The following is a 14,774-nucleotide window of genomic DNA, read 5'->3' as shown; positions in this document are numbered from 1 at the left end:
TACAACTCTTGCATGGAAGGCTCGGGTCGTTACAGAAAGGGGGTGGGCAGACTGAGAACCAGAAGAGCAGTGATTTTTTTTTTTTTTTTGTGAGATTGTGTCTCCTAGGAATGTCAGAGAAGCTGTACACATGAAGTCTCACCAAAACCTGAACATAGATGACATCAGTGGACATGCCAACATAGATGGGGGAAGACCACAGGCCCCAACTCTACACAAAGAACTACAGGCAACTAAGAGTGCTGAGATGAGGAGAAATTCTTCCCCAGGGAAGCACGCTAATTGGTGGTCTAACACCAAATAGCCAGCTCTGAAGACATTCATCATACAAGTAACTAAAAGACTGAGCAGGTTGTATTATAATTTTAGGAATACAAAGAAAAAAAGGCCCTGAACTCGAAGACTTCCCTTTGGATGTCTTCAGTATATAATAGTCTATCCAGACTCTAGGAAGCTGTCTGTACATGGGTCACTCTGTAAGGGAATTTCTAACTTTGGTCTCCCAGGCTCTTCCTGACAGGAGCCACAAACAGAAGGACGACTCTGGGAGACTAGTGATATAGGCCCCCAGGGAGTGTGGAGCAAATGCTCAGGTAAACATGTAGCTCCCAAGAGCAAACTCGGTTCCTTCTTTGGACATGTGACATATAGGTCATCTGAAAAAGATCAAGGATTGTCAGCCTCTTGCGCTGTGGCTTATCCAGAGTCCATCTTCATCTGTGGAGTATTTGCATAACATGTATAGAAGAGGGTTCTCTGCCCCTCACCCATCAGAGGCCAGCCCTTTCTACCATGACCATCAAATCTCCAGATTCTGCCAGATGTGCCAGGAGACAGTTGACTTGAGCTCTCGTGCTGTAGCAGGAGAGGGCTCACTGTGCTTGGCACCTTTGCTTCTGACTGATTTTTCTAATGCTCACCTTGCTTTTCCTCTAAGGCACGGTCACACGTGAGTCTCACACCTTGTGCCCTGAAGATAAAGACACCTTGGCAATGAGAACAGGTGGAGGCAGCTGCTGAAGCAGTGTGTGGCCAGAGGACAGATGTGGAGCATGGACCTGACAGGGCCATGTGGAAGCCATTCACAGCCCTCATTAAACAGCCTTGGGGTCTGAACAGGATGGGGAGGTCAAGTTTAAAGATTCATCTGACACTCAAGTCTTCAAGTGACTCCATTTGATCCTGCCTGCCTATCTGTACAACTACCTATGGAGGCAACCCACATGCCTAGTGGCCTAGTCAGGAGAGACAAGGCTTCATAGCCTCACATTGGCGACCTCAGAGCTCTCCAATTTATATTGCTTAAATTAAAAAGTAAATATAAAAGAGCATGTAAATGCAGTGCTCACTGAAGCCTTCACAAATGAATGCCCCTATGCAACAGATCAAACAGTGGAACCCCAGTACCACTTCCCATGAGACAGGCACCATTCTGGGTGTCCTTACCAATGCCTGGGATGTAACTTTGAGGAGATGGAATGTTTAAGTAGCCATGTATGGTAGTACAAGCTAATCTCTGCTGTCAAGGAGACTGAGTTGGAAGGATCCCAAGTTTAAGAGAAGCCTAGACTACACAAAAAGACCCTGAAGAACACCTGGGTGAATGTTTGCAAGAATGTTTTTTTCAGATGGGCATACCCAGCTAGTGCCAATGTGAGAAGGAAGAGAATAAGACATGCCCTAGGGCATGTCTTATTCTCTTCCACCAAGGTAGACCCATTCTCACTGGGCACTTTGTAGACAGATTTTTCTTTGGTCATCAGCTCACAAAAAATGACACAGAGACTTATTAATTATGAAAGCTCAGCCTTGTCCAACTAGCTCTTTTAAGTTAACCCATTTCTTTTCATCTATGTGTTGCCTTATGACTCCATGGCTTTTACTTCTGCATGTCTTGCTCCCTCTAGTCCAGCTGGCAACGCCGCCTTTATTCTTCCCAGAGCTCTCTGTGTCCGGAAGTCCCACCTAGCCTCTTCCTGCCTAGCTAATTAACGGCCATTCTGCTCTTCATTAAACCAGTCATAGTGACACATCTTTACACAGTGTAAAGGGGTATTCCACAACAGCACTTTGACTACGTGTTGCTCTCCTATACTATTCCATTTCTGGCTTCTGGCTTCTTTCCCTCAGAATATTAGTTTTGAATGCCTGTTTACTTCATGTACTGGAAATCATTCCTCCTCATGGTAATATTGCGTGGCTCAAATGTCACCACAGGCTTACCTAATAGACCTGTTGGTAAATCGATTAAAACCAGAACCAGCTGGTCTCAAGCATGCAACAATCCTCCAGTCTTAGCCTCCCAAACCCTGGGATAATAGGCATGAGCTACCATGCCTGCTATTTTACCATTTCCAGGTAGGTGTTTGTTTTTTGTTTGTTTTTGGCAAGTGGAGGGAAGTAGGGAGGGGAATAGGAACTGAGACGGTCTCATGTATCATGTAGTCCAGCTGGCCTCAAACTCAGTATATAGCCACCCAGTGACCTTGGTCTGATCCTCCTGCCTCTAGCACAAGTGTTAGGATTTCAGGCATGCAGGTGCATCATGCCTCACTTAGTTTGTTCTTTTTGAAGCTGGACTCTGAGATGAGGATGTAGCCTTGTAGTAAAGCACTGTCTAGCCTGTGGGAGGCCCCTGGTTCAGTTCCCTAGCACCAAGAAGAGGGAGGGTGCTGGGCATCAGCAGCAGCATGCCAGTCTTTGATGAGGCATTTATTTTCTTACTTTCTCCCAGCCTGTGGCCTTTGCTGCCTTCCTGAATTGTGGCTGTATTGTTTTGTTTGCTGGCTTGCCCCACAGGGTCTCCTATGCAGGGAAGGGTTTTTCTTCTTCTTCTTCTTCTTCTTCTTCTTTTTTTTTTTTTTTTTTTTTTTTTTTTTTTTGAGACAAGCTCTTGCTATGTAGCACAGGCTGCCCTCATACTTATGGTAATCCTACTCTTTTAGCCTCCCAAGTGGTGAGCTTACGGGTGGTGACCCCTGGCTTCAGTGTATTTATTTTTTTCAATATAACAAAGTATAAGATAAAGCGAAACTATCACATCTGAGTTGTACAAGACAAACTAACAGAAGGAAAAGAGTCCAAGAGAAGGCACAAGAATCGGAGCCACTGGTTCAAGTACTCAGGAATCCCATGAAAACACTAATCTGAAAGATTATGCACCAAGGCCCTGTGTTTCCTGCTTCAGTCTCTTGAGTTCATGTGAGCTTTGCTCATGCTGAAAAGGCCTTGTTTTCTTAGTATCTTCCACTCTCTCTGTCTCTTATGCTTTCTACCTCCTCTTCATGGGGTCCCCCAAGCCCTGAGGGGACAGATAAGATAGAAACATCCCATTTAGAGCTGGGTGTTCCAAGGTTTCTCACTCCATAATATCTGTCTATGGGTGTTTGTATTTGTTCCCAGGAAGCTTCTCTGATGATGGCTGAGCAAGGAAGGCACTGGTGTATGTATATAGCAGAACGTTATTACTAGTCACAAGTTCTTGGTCACCCAAGCAGTGTTGGGTATGGGTTCCATCTTATAGAGTGGGCCTTAAGTCAAATCAGATGTTGGTTGTTCACTCTCTCAAGCTTTGTGCCACCATTGCCCTAGCATATCTTGCAGGCATTGTTGATCATAGGGTTTTTTGTGGCAGAGTTGGTCTTTGTGGTTCTCTTTGAGTAGAATGCAGAGTATTTTCCAGTACCAGAGATACTAGAATATAGGGGTAAAGATTCTAGGTAGGCACCAGCTCAACTTCTCCCATGTTCAATGAATTGTGTAGGTATTGTCTTTAGCAATGGGGTCTTGCTGTCAGTTTGCAGAACCTATTGGCAACATCCTGGATTGTTTGTGAATTCCCATGGGATCCCTTTGGCCAACAACTCAATTAGATGTAACTCAGTCCCTGGAAGCTTTATTTGCTAACAAGAGATGGCCTTTGGGGCTCTATCTCTCCCGTTATTTGGCAATTTTATTTAAATCATCTTCATACATGTATATATTTTAGGAAGCTTCTACTGTATTATGTTTCCGTACTAACCCTCAAACAGTCCTTAATTTTAGTTGTCTCTCCCCATATTCCTTCCCTCATTCCCTTCTCCTCTCCACTACCTACTTGATCCTTCCATCCATCATAACTTTCTATTGTATTTCCCTTTTCTAATGAGATCTGTCTGTACCCCTTAGTTCCTTACTCTGTACCTAACCCCTCCAGTTCTACAGATTGTAGCTTGATTCTCATTGACATAACAGCTAATATCCACATATAAGTGAGTACATACCATACTTGTCTCTCTGAGTCTGGGATACCTCACTTAGGATTGCTTGTTTTCTGGGTCTGTCCATTTACTATAAAATTTCATGATGATATTGTTTTAATGGCCAAGTAATAGTCCATTGTATAAATGTACCACTTTTTTGTTTTTCCATTCTCCTGTTGAGGGACATCTAGGTTGTTTTCAGTTTCTGGCTATTGTAAGTAGAGCAGTAATGACAAGATTGAATGAATGCCTCTGTAGTAGGATGAAGCATCCCTTGGATATATACCAAAGAGTGGTATAGCTGAATATTTTTTTTTAATTTATTTTATTTTATTTTATTTATTATGCATACAGAAGAGGGCGCCAGATCTCATTACAGATGGTTGTGAGCCACCATGTGGGTGCTGGGAATTGAACTCAGGACCTCTGGTAGAGCAGTTGGTGCTCTTAACCTCTGAGCCATCTCTCCAGCCCCTCTTTTTTTTATATATATAATTTAACTTTATTTTATGTGCATTGGTGTGAAGGTGTCAGATCCCCTGGAACTGGAGTTACAGACAGGTATGAGCTGCCATGTGGGTGCTGGGCATCGAACCCGGGTCCTCTGGAAGAGCAGGCATTGCTCTCAACCACTGAGCCATCTCTTCAGCCTTGGTATAGCTGAATCTTAAGGTCATATGAGTTTGTACTCCCACCAGCAGTGGAGAAGTGATTCCAGCATGAGATGTCGCTTTTTTGTTTGTTTATTTATTTCGAGACTGAGTTTCTTTGCGTAGACCTGGCTGTACTCCACATCCTTGCCAGCGTGAGCTGTCACTTGATTGTTTGTTTGGTTGGTTGGTTTGGTTTTTTGAACACGGTTTGTCTGTGTGGCCCAGGCTGTCCTGGAACCCACTCTGCAAAGCAGACTGGCCTCAAACTCAGAGATCTGCCTGCTTCTGCCTCCTGGGTTCTGCAATTAAAGGTGTGCACCGCCACCTTCAGGCTGACTCTTGTTTTATCCATCTTAGCCATTCTGACAGGTGCAAATCAAAGTAGTTTTGATTTGCATTACCCTGATGGCTAAGGATGTTGAACATTCCTTGAAGTGTTTCTCAGTCATTTGAGTTTCCTCTTTTGAGAATTCTCTGTTTAGCCAAGTGGCTGTGCAGCTGGGGCTACACAGAGAAACCATATCTCAAAAAAGCAAGAGAGAGAATTCTGTGTTTAGATTTGTACACCCCCCCCTTTTTATTGGTTTTTGTCTTTGGTTGGTTGGGTGTTTTTGGAGATAGGGTTTCTCTGTGTAACAATCCTGACTGTCCCAGAACTCACTTTGTAGACCAGGTTGGCATTGAACTCGGAAGAGATCCATTTCCCTCTGCCTCTGGAGTGCTTGGATTAAAGGCCTGCGCCACCACTGCCCAGCCCACTATTCATTTCTAACTTTGTTAATTTGGATATACTCTTTTCAGCTTTTAGTTAATTTGGATAAGGGTTTGCTTTGCTTCTTAGGTTCATTTGCTTGGAATTTCTTTTTCCATCCTTTTACCCTGAAATGATGTCTGTCCTTGATGTTAAGGTGTGTTTCTTGGATGAATAGAAAAATGGATTCTATTTTTACATCCATTCTGTTAGACTGTGTCTTTTTATTGGGAAACTGAGACCATTGATGTTGAGTTATCAATGAGCAGTGTTGTGGATTCCTGTTATTTTGTTTGGTGGTGGTGTGTGTATGTGTTTCCCCTCTTTTGATTTGCTGGTCTGGAATTATTTATTCCCTGTGTTTTCTTAAGTATTGTTAACTTCTTTAGGTTGGAGTTTTCCTTCTAGTACCTTCTGTAGGGCTGGATTTGTAAATAGATATTGCTTAAATTTGGTCTTATTATGGAATGTCTTATTTTCTCCATCTATTGTGATTGAAAGTTTCGCTGCGTATACTTGTCTAGGCTGTCATCTGTGATCTCTTGGAATCCATAGCACATCTTTCAAGGCCCTTCTGGCCTTTAGGATCTCCATTGAAAAGTCAGGTAGAATTCTAATAGGTCTACCTTTATTTATTACTTGGTCTTTTTTCTTTGCAGCTTTTAATGTTTTTTCTTTGTTCTGTATGTTTAGTGCTTTTATTATTGGGTGCTGTCTTAGTCAGTGTTCTACTTCTGTGAAGAGACACCATGACCACAGGCACTCTTTTAAAAGAAAGCATTTAATTGGGGCTTGCCAACACTTCAGAGGTTTAGTCCATTATCCTCCTGATGGGGAGCATGGCAGCACACAAGTAGACATGGTAGCTAAGAGTTCTACATCTAGATCTGGACCTGCAGATAGCAGGAAGAGAGGGACCCATGGACCTCGCTTGGGCCCTTGAAACCTCATGGCCATCCCACATTGACACACTTTCTCCATCAAGGCCACGTACCCTAATTCTTTCAAGTCGTGCTGCTCCCTGGTGATCAAGCATTCAGATCTGTGAGCCTGTGGGGGCCATTCCTGTTCAAACCACCACGTGTGCTAAGGGAGCTTTCTTTTCTGGTCCTGTCTATTTGGTGTTCTGTATGCTTCTTGTACCTTGATAGACATTTCCTTCTTTAGGTTACGGAAGTTTCTTCTATGATTTTGTTGAAAATGTTTTCTGTGCCTTTGACCAGGGTTTCTTCTTCCTCTATTCCTATTATTCTTAGATTTGATCTTTTCATAATGTCCCAGATTTCCTTGATGTTTTGTGCCAGGAGATTTTTTTTTTTTTTTTAGATTTAACATTTTCTTTGAGCAAAGTATCCATTTCTGTTGTATCTTCAATGCCTGAGAGTCTCTCTTCCATCTCTTGTATTCTGTTGTCGAAGTTTGAGTTCCTAAATTTTTTTTAAAGATTTATTTATTTTTTTATTATGTATACAGTGTTCTGTCTGCATGGCCAGAAGAGGGCACCAGATCCCATTCTAGATGGTTGTGAGCCACCATGTGGTTGCTGGGAATTAAACTCAGGACCTCTGGAAGAACAGCTGGTGCTCTTAACCGCTGAGCCATCTCTCCAGCCCGAGTTCCTAAAATTTTCATTTCTAGATTTCCCTCAGTTTGTGCTTTCTTTATTGAGTTTATTCCCACTTTCAGTTTTATTAATATTTATTAATATTCTCCCACTGTTTGTCTTGATAGATTTAAGGGATTTATTCACTTCCTCTTTAGGACCTCTACCACATCCACAAAGGCTATTTTAAGGTCACTGTCCTGTGCTTCAGCTGTGCTGATAGACTCAGGTCCTGCTGTGGTATGGTTGCTGGGCTCTGGTAGAGACATACTGTCCTGGTTGTTATTGTGTTTTTATGCCGTCATCTAGGCATCTGGTTTTAGGAAGATTGTAATTCTAGATGCTGATACCTGGTCTTGTCTTTGTTGTGTGGGTGTTTTGTTCTTTGGGTTCTGTTGCCCTCTCTGGTTCTTAGGAGAGAGTGGTGGCTGTGTGATGCCTGGTAGAGAATTCTTCAGGGATCCTGTTAGGTGTGGCCACTAACACAGTTCCAGGTAAAATGTGTTTCTGAGTATTGGGAGCTGACACTTAGGAATGGGGATGGGTTGGGGCGGGGACCTGAGTGGGTCCACAGGAGAGAAGAAAGCAGGGTATTCACCAGGATCTGCTTATTTCCCTGGGGATGGGGGCAGAGTGAGGAGAGGCCATGGCAGAAGGTCTGCTTTAGAGCTGGGGATGAGACAAGGAGACTGGACTTGGAGGGATGGAGGGAGGGCGAAAATCCGGTCAGAGTAGCCTGCAGGTTCCCGGAGAGTGTCTGCTGCAGTTGGGGGCTGGGATAAATCAGTGAGTGTGGGGAAGGAGGTGAGGAGGGAAGATCCTTCTGACTGACAGGAGATGGGGCGGCAGTAATGGAGGCCTTCAAAGCAGTTCTGCTGCAGAGCTGGGGACGAGACTGGGAGACTGGATTTGGAAGACCTGAGGGAGAGGTGAAGTTCTGCAGTAAGCCTACTTGTTTCCCTGGTCAGTGTGGCCCGTGGCTTCAGTGTATTCTGTTTTAAAGATTTGTCTATTTGTTATGTGTATACACATTATGTACATATTATTATGTATATATGTATTATATGATTTATTTATTATGTATATAGTATTCTGTCTGCATTTGTCCCTGCAGGCCAGCAGAGGGCACCAGATCTCATTACAGATGGCTGTGAGCTACCATGTTGTTGCTGGAAATTGAATTCAGGACCTCTTAACCTCTGAGCCGTCTCTTACCTGAAAAGCTGGCAGAGGAATTGTTGCACACATGGGGTTTCGTTGCACTTATTCAGCTGGAAGAGAACAGGCATCTTTAAAATACATTTTTAAAATAAAATATGTGAACTTCTTGTGTCTTTTTTTTTTTTTTAGGTGTTTGTTTTTAAATCTTTTTAAAAAATCTTTGAGTATGTAAGTATATGTACATGATCTGTGGGGGTCAGAAGACAACTTCATGGTGTCAGCCATGTTGGTTCTGGGGATGAAACTCAGGTCACCGGGCATGCCCTTACCAGCTGAGCCATCATGCCTGCCTGGTGTCCCAGCTTTTAGGGGAAAGCTATGTTGAGGTCTTAGTTTGTATCAGGTTTGTGTTAGTTCTTTTTTTTTTTTACAAGTTATTGTACTTTATGTGCATGACGGTTCTGTCTGCATGTATGCGATGTGTACCACCAGTCTGCCTGGTTCCCATGGAGGTAAGAAAGGGTCTTTGAGACCCCTACAACTGGAGGTAGAGATGGTTGTGAGCCACTGTCTAGGTACTGAGAATCAAAGCTGGGTCTTCTGCAAGATCAAGTACTCCTAACCACTGAGCCATTTTTCCAGGCCCCTACCCCCTTTTGAGATAGTGTCTCACTATGTAGACCAGACTGTCCTGGAATTCACTATGTAGACCAGGCCAGCCTAGAACTCAGAGAGCTCTGTTAGCCTTTGCCTCCTATATGCTGGGATAAGGGTGTGTGCCTGCCTCTCCCTCTGGTATGTGCCTCTCTACTTGGAGTGGTTTTGGTTTGGTTGGGTTGGGTTTGGTTGTGCTTTGAAGGTCAAAGCCAGGGTCTTGGGTGTATTAAGGAAAAATTCTACTGCTAAACTACCCCTCAATCCTTTTATTTACTTGAAAGTTAAAAATACTTGACACTGTGTGTGTGTGTGTACATTCTATGTCATATGTGGTCAGAGGACACCTTACAGGAATAATCAGTTCTATCATGTGACAGTAAAATAGCATTTTGACAAAGGATCTCTATGTCACCCCAGCTGTTTTAGAACTTGATATGTAGACCAAGCTGGCCTAGAACTCACAGAGATCTTCCTGCCTCTGCAGTTCTGGGATCAAATGCACATGCCACCACAAGTGAATACCGTTAAACAAGAGTGACTTGTTTTATGATTATCTGTGTCTCTCTCCAGTTTGCTGCACTGTGTGATGGTGTGATGGTAATGCATTGTCTCTTTCCAGGGCTCACCTGGGAGTAGTCAGTGTGGGGCTACACAGGACTACAGTCAAAGCTGCTCTATGGGGAAGCTGTTGAGCATTTACCACTGTGCCCTACTCTGTAGATCCCTTAATCACAAATTGCTTGCTTGCTTTGTTTTTTAGAGACAAGGTCTTACTGTGGGGCCCAGGCTGATTTTCTTTTTAAGATTTATTTATTTATTTATTTATTTATTTATTTATTTATTTATTTATTTATTTATTATGCAGTGTTCTGTCTGCATGTATGCCCAGGCTGATTTTCTTTTTAAGATTTATTTATTTGTTTATTTATTTATTTATTTATTTATTTATTTATTTTGCAGTGTTCTGTCTGCATGTATGCCTGCAGGCCAGAAGAGGGCGCGAGAGCTCATTACAGATGGTTGTGAGGCACCATGTGGGTGCTGGGAATTGAACTCAGGACTTCTAGAAGAGCAGCCAGTGCTCTTAACAGCTGAGCCATCTCTCTAGCCCCCCAGGCTGATTTTGAAGTTTCCTTTTCTTCCTTCCTTCCTTCCTCCCTCCCTCCCTCCCTCCCTCCCTCCCTCCCTCCCTCTCTCTCTCTCTCTCTTTTGTTTGTTTTTTTAGGCTTTTCGAGACAGGGTTTCTCTGAATAGCCCTGGCTGTTCTGGAACTACCTCTATGTACCAGGCTGGCCTTGACCTCAGAGATCCGCTTGCCTCTGCCTCCTGAGTACCAGAATTAAAGGCGTGCACCACTACTGCCTGGCAGAGTTTCCTTTTCTGAGACAAGGTCTTGCTCTGTATCCCAGACTTCCCATGCTCACTATGTAGCCTGATTCAGCTTCCCAAGGGCTGGGACCACAGGCATGTACCATCACCACCCCTGGCTTACGACACTATTTCTGCAGGCTGCCGGCCTGTGGTATCTGTCTTGTGTGGGTTTACCTGGAGCGTTCTCACATCAGCTCAGGGAAACCCCACATAGTCATCACCCAGAGGACTGGAGAACCAGAGATGGTATCTTGCTGGGCTCTCTATCCAGGCTCACTGACTTTTGGGGGACCGCTTGTCCCTGTTTGGAATTATTGCAGGAGGGACTCCAGGGTATCCCACACGCATGCAGGGAAACATGCTGGACAGATGCAGTGGCAGGCTGGGCAAATGCACGCCATGTGGGCATGGTGGTGGTGTTGGCAGCAGCCAGTAATTCACAATCCAGACACTGCATCTACATGGAGAGTTTATTATAATAGAGAGATGAAGGAAAGAGATGATAGGAAAGAGAGAGACAGAGAGAAGGAGGAGAAGAGAGGGGAGAGAGACAGAGACACAGAGACAGAGAGAGGTAGATGGTATGTACTTTGTGGGAAGAAAAAGCAGAAAGGGGGGTAGTTTCCTCAGAATGAGGCTTTTACATCAGGACTCAGGGAAGCACCAAGGGGTCGGATTTCAAGGGGTGGATCAGAATATTAGTATTCCTCCGTTTCGATTATTATAAAAAGAGGCAAGTTATGGGAGCAAGTGGGGGAACAAGGGCGCTGAATTCTCAGGACAGATCAGAATATTAACAGTTCCCATCTCCTTTCTTGGGCTTTGGTGATTATAGAGTACACTGTAAACATCAACATGGCCCCATCCAGCTCCGCTGGATGATTTATATCACCTGCTAGAAGGACAACACCCAGAGCCACCAAGGCCTGCATTTGTGGAAGCTCCTCACCAGCATTTTTCTGTCCGGAGGTTGATTGCCAGTTGCCTAGTGAGCACCCGTTCCTATGGCAACATAGAGATGTTTGGCTTGGACTAAGATGAGGTACATGGATGGATGCTAGTGCATCTCCATCTGCTGTGTGGTGGAGCATGGGAGCCAGGTGCTTCTGGGTCACCATATCTCCAGGGAGCTGTTATTCAAAAAGAACAGCATGATGGGAGGCACCCACAAGCAGCCACAGAGAGCTGAGAGCAGCAGAGAGAAGACAGGACTCCTGCCTCACACCTCCACTTCACCAAGCCCACACCTGAATCAATTCCAGTGTTCACAGACTACTTCACAGAAGGCCCAGGGGTCTCAGTTCCTCACAAGCAAGGGGCCATTGCTTGCAGGCTTCAGGGTACCAGTGTGGTCTGACACAAAGGACCGTTGAGATCTGAGCCACTGGGTGCTGGGAGTGTACTTGCAAGACCAGAGTCTATGTCCACATGGTGTGGAGAACCAGAGGCCTCCTACTCACGCTCAGGTGTGCTTCCCTTCTGGGGCTGCAGAACACACCAGCTGCTGTTCTGACCTGGGCTACATCCCAGCATGCATAATCACACCAGTGTCCTTGGGGCTAGCTCAGCATTCGTTTGTAAACCAATCAGCTTACCAAGTAAAAGATGGCAGTCATTTGAAACTTTTTTTTAAGGGTCTTAATGAAACTTTGGCTGGTCTGAACTTGTGACCATCCTCTTGCCTCTACCTCTCAAGTGCTAGCATTGGAGGTATTAGATTTTTAAGAGCATTAGGAGAAAGCAGTGCTCAGAAAAGAATAAGACACACCCAAGGTGGGGAAGAGTGTGCGCTTCCCAAGGGAGAGTAGGAGAGAGTAAAATGTACCCAAGCATGGTGTAAGCATCTCCTAGAGTAAGAAATGACTTGTCTCAGCATCGGGCACACAGACCATTTTGGTGGTTCACAAGTTGCATCTCAAAAATACGTTAAGGTACCTCCTTTTTTTTTTTTTTTTTTCTTTTTTGGTTTTTCCACACAGGGTTTCTCTGTGTAGCCCTGGCCATCTTGGAACTAGCTCTGTAGACCAGGCTGGCCTAGAATTCAGAGATCTGCCCGTCTCTGCCTCCCTATTGCTGGGATCACAGGTGTGCACCACTACCGTCTGGCTCCCCCCCCCCCCTTTTTTTCCTTTTCTTTCTCTTTCTGTCTTTTGATGAGTGAGGTGGTTCTGTGGATCCCTGGGATAGAATTAGATGCTATGAGTTATAGTGATATGATGAAACTATATGATGAAATCATATGAACTGTAGTCCGATATGGTGAAACCAGGAGCCAATAGGGTTGTACAAGGGGGTTAGTACATGTGCTTTCCCTATAAATGGGGTTTCTGGTGAAATCCCTACAGAATTGCAGGTTTGTAGCTGGGAAGAGAGAAAGGCCTCAAGCGGTGAACTGTGCTCTAATTCCTGCCCAGGGAACAGGCTTCAGGCCTTCCCCAGTCACACGGGTGTCTTAGATGAGAACTGGGTAGGGGGCAGGACAGCCACTTCCCTGTCCATTTCTCTTAAACACCTAAACTGGGTTAGGCTCAGCATGCCAGGTGGTTTCCAGCTCATTGCTTCCCGCCAGTGAGCCGCTGCCGGTCCATGCCTGAAGCCGTGGGAAGAAGGATGCCCGGCGTTCTGGCCTTACGTTGGAAGGGGTCCGAGAACTGAGTCACTCTGATATGACAACTCCCTCTGGTTGTCGTCTGCCATTTAGGGCCCATAGTTCCCTTGGCGCAGACATCAGAAAAAATGAGCAAAGAACAGTCAAAAAGCCCTTTCTCCTTCTGTCCAGCAGTCCAGCAGCTCACCAGCAGCCCTTCCTTGGGCTCTTGAATCCAAGGACAAAGAAAGACCTGCCCTGCTCTTTGAAACATGTACTTCCAGGACTGCGCTGTATGTAGCTGGGGCTAGAGCACTGACCTAGCTTGTCCTTGGCCCTCCCGGGCTTCAATCTCCAGCACTCTGGGAGGGGGCGGGGTGGAGGGGATTTTCATCCAGATGGTACTTAGATGACTGTAACAGCTTTATTCCCACTGTGACCAAATTCCTGACAGAATCCCCCTAGGAGAGGATAGGATTTTTTTTTGTTTTGTTTGTCTTTGAGACAGGATTTCTCTGTGTAGCCCTGGCTGTCCTGGAACTCGCTCTGTAGACCAGGCTGGCCTTGAACGCAGAGACCTGCCTGCCTCTGCCTGTCCAGTGATGGGGTTAAAGGCACGCACCTGGCTGAGGGGAGATTTCTTTGGCTTCATCATTTTGGAGTGTTAGGTCCATGGCTGCTTGGCTCCATGGTGGTGGCTGGTGTGTTAGTGTATTAGGGAAAGTTCTTTACCTTCATGACTGACAGGAAGCAGACAGGCACCATACAGACCTCAGGATCATAGCCATAACCAGGCTCCCACCATAGCTGCACCTCCTCCCTGCAGACATTCATGCCACGAGCCCCACAGCAGATGATCTGGACACTGTCACAGCCCTGTAGACTATGCTTCACCAAATGACCTGGGCATCTTTGCAGTCAAGCTGATAGTCAAGACAATGGTCGAAGTGACTGGGTCATGTGTATCTGAATCATACATCTATTTAACAAGCTGTGTGCTGATATACATGGGCTCAAAGAGTAACTATTTCCCTTGTACTTGGAGCCTTTCAGGAAAGTAAAGTCAGAGATTCCAGTTTTCTCTCTCTCTCTCTCTCTCTCTCTCTCTCTCTCTCTCTCTCTATCCATATATATGTTTGTTTTTCCTCCTCAGTACCAGGAATTAAATCTAAGGCTTAAACCCATACTAGGCAAGTGCTCTACCACTGAGATCTACCATCAGCCCTTAACATATTACTCTTTTTTTTTGTGGCTTTTAAATATATATGTATGTTGTGTTACATTTTTATTTTTTGTATTGGTACACACATGTGCATATACATGTGTCTGCCTTCCATGATGCATGTGTGGAAGTCAGATGACAACTGGGAAAAAGTCAGTTCTCTCCTTCCACTTTGGTTCCAGGGTTGAACTCTTGGGTCATCAGGTTTGGTGGTGGGAGTCTTTACCACTAAGCCATCTGACTGGTTCTGCATTATCTATGGAGACAAGGTCTGACAACGTAGCACTGACTGGTTTAGAATTCACTATGTAGTTGGGTAGTGGTGGGCACATGCCTTTAATCCCAGCACTCAGGAGGTAGACAGATCTCTGAGTTTGGGTCCAGCCTGGTCTACAGAGCAAGTTCTGGGACAGCCAAAAAAAAAAAAAAAAAAAAAAAAAAAAAAAGAATTGACTATATAGTCTGGCTGGCCTGTAACGTGCAGAGATCCTCCTGTCTCTGCCTCTGGGTCTGGACTGCAGGTATGTG

Source organism: Onychomys torridus, chromosome 16, assembly GCF_903995425.1.
Source record: "Onychomys torridus chromosome 16, mOncTor1.1, whole genome shotgun sequence".
Taxonomy (NCBI): Eukaryota; Metazoa; Chordata; class Mammalia; order Rodentia; family Cricetidae; genus Onychomys; species Onychomys torridus.
Note: the sequence above shows the minus strand (reverse complement) of the source record.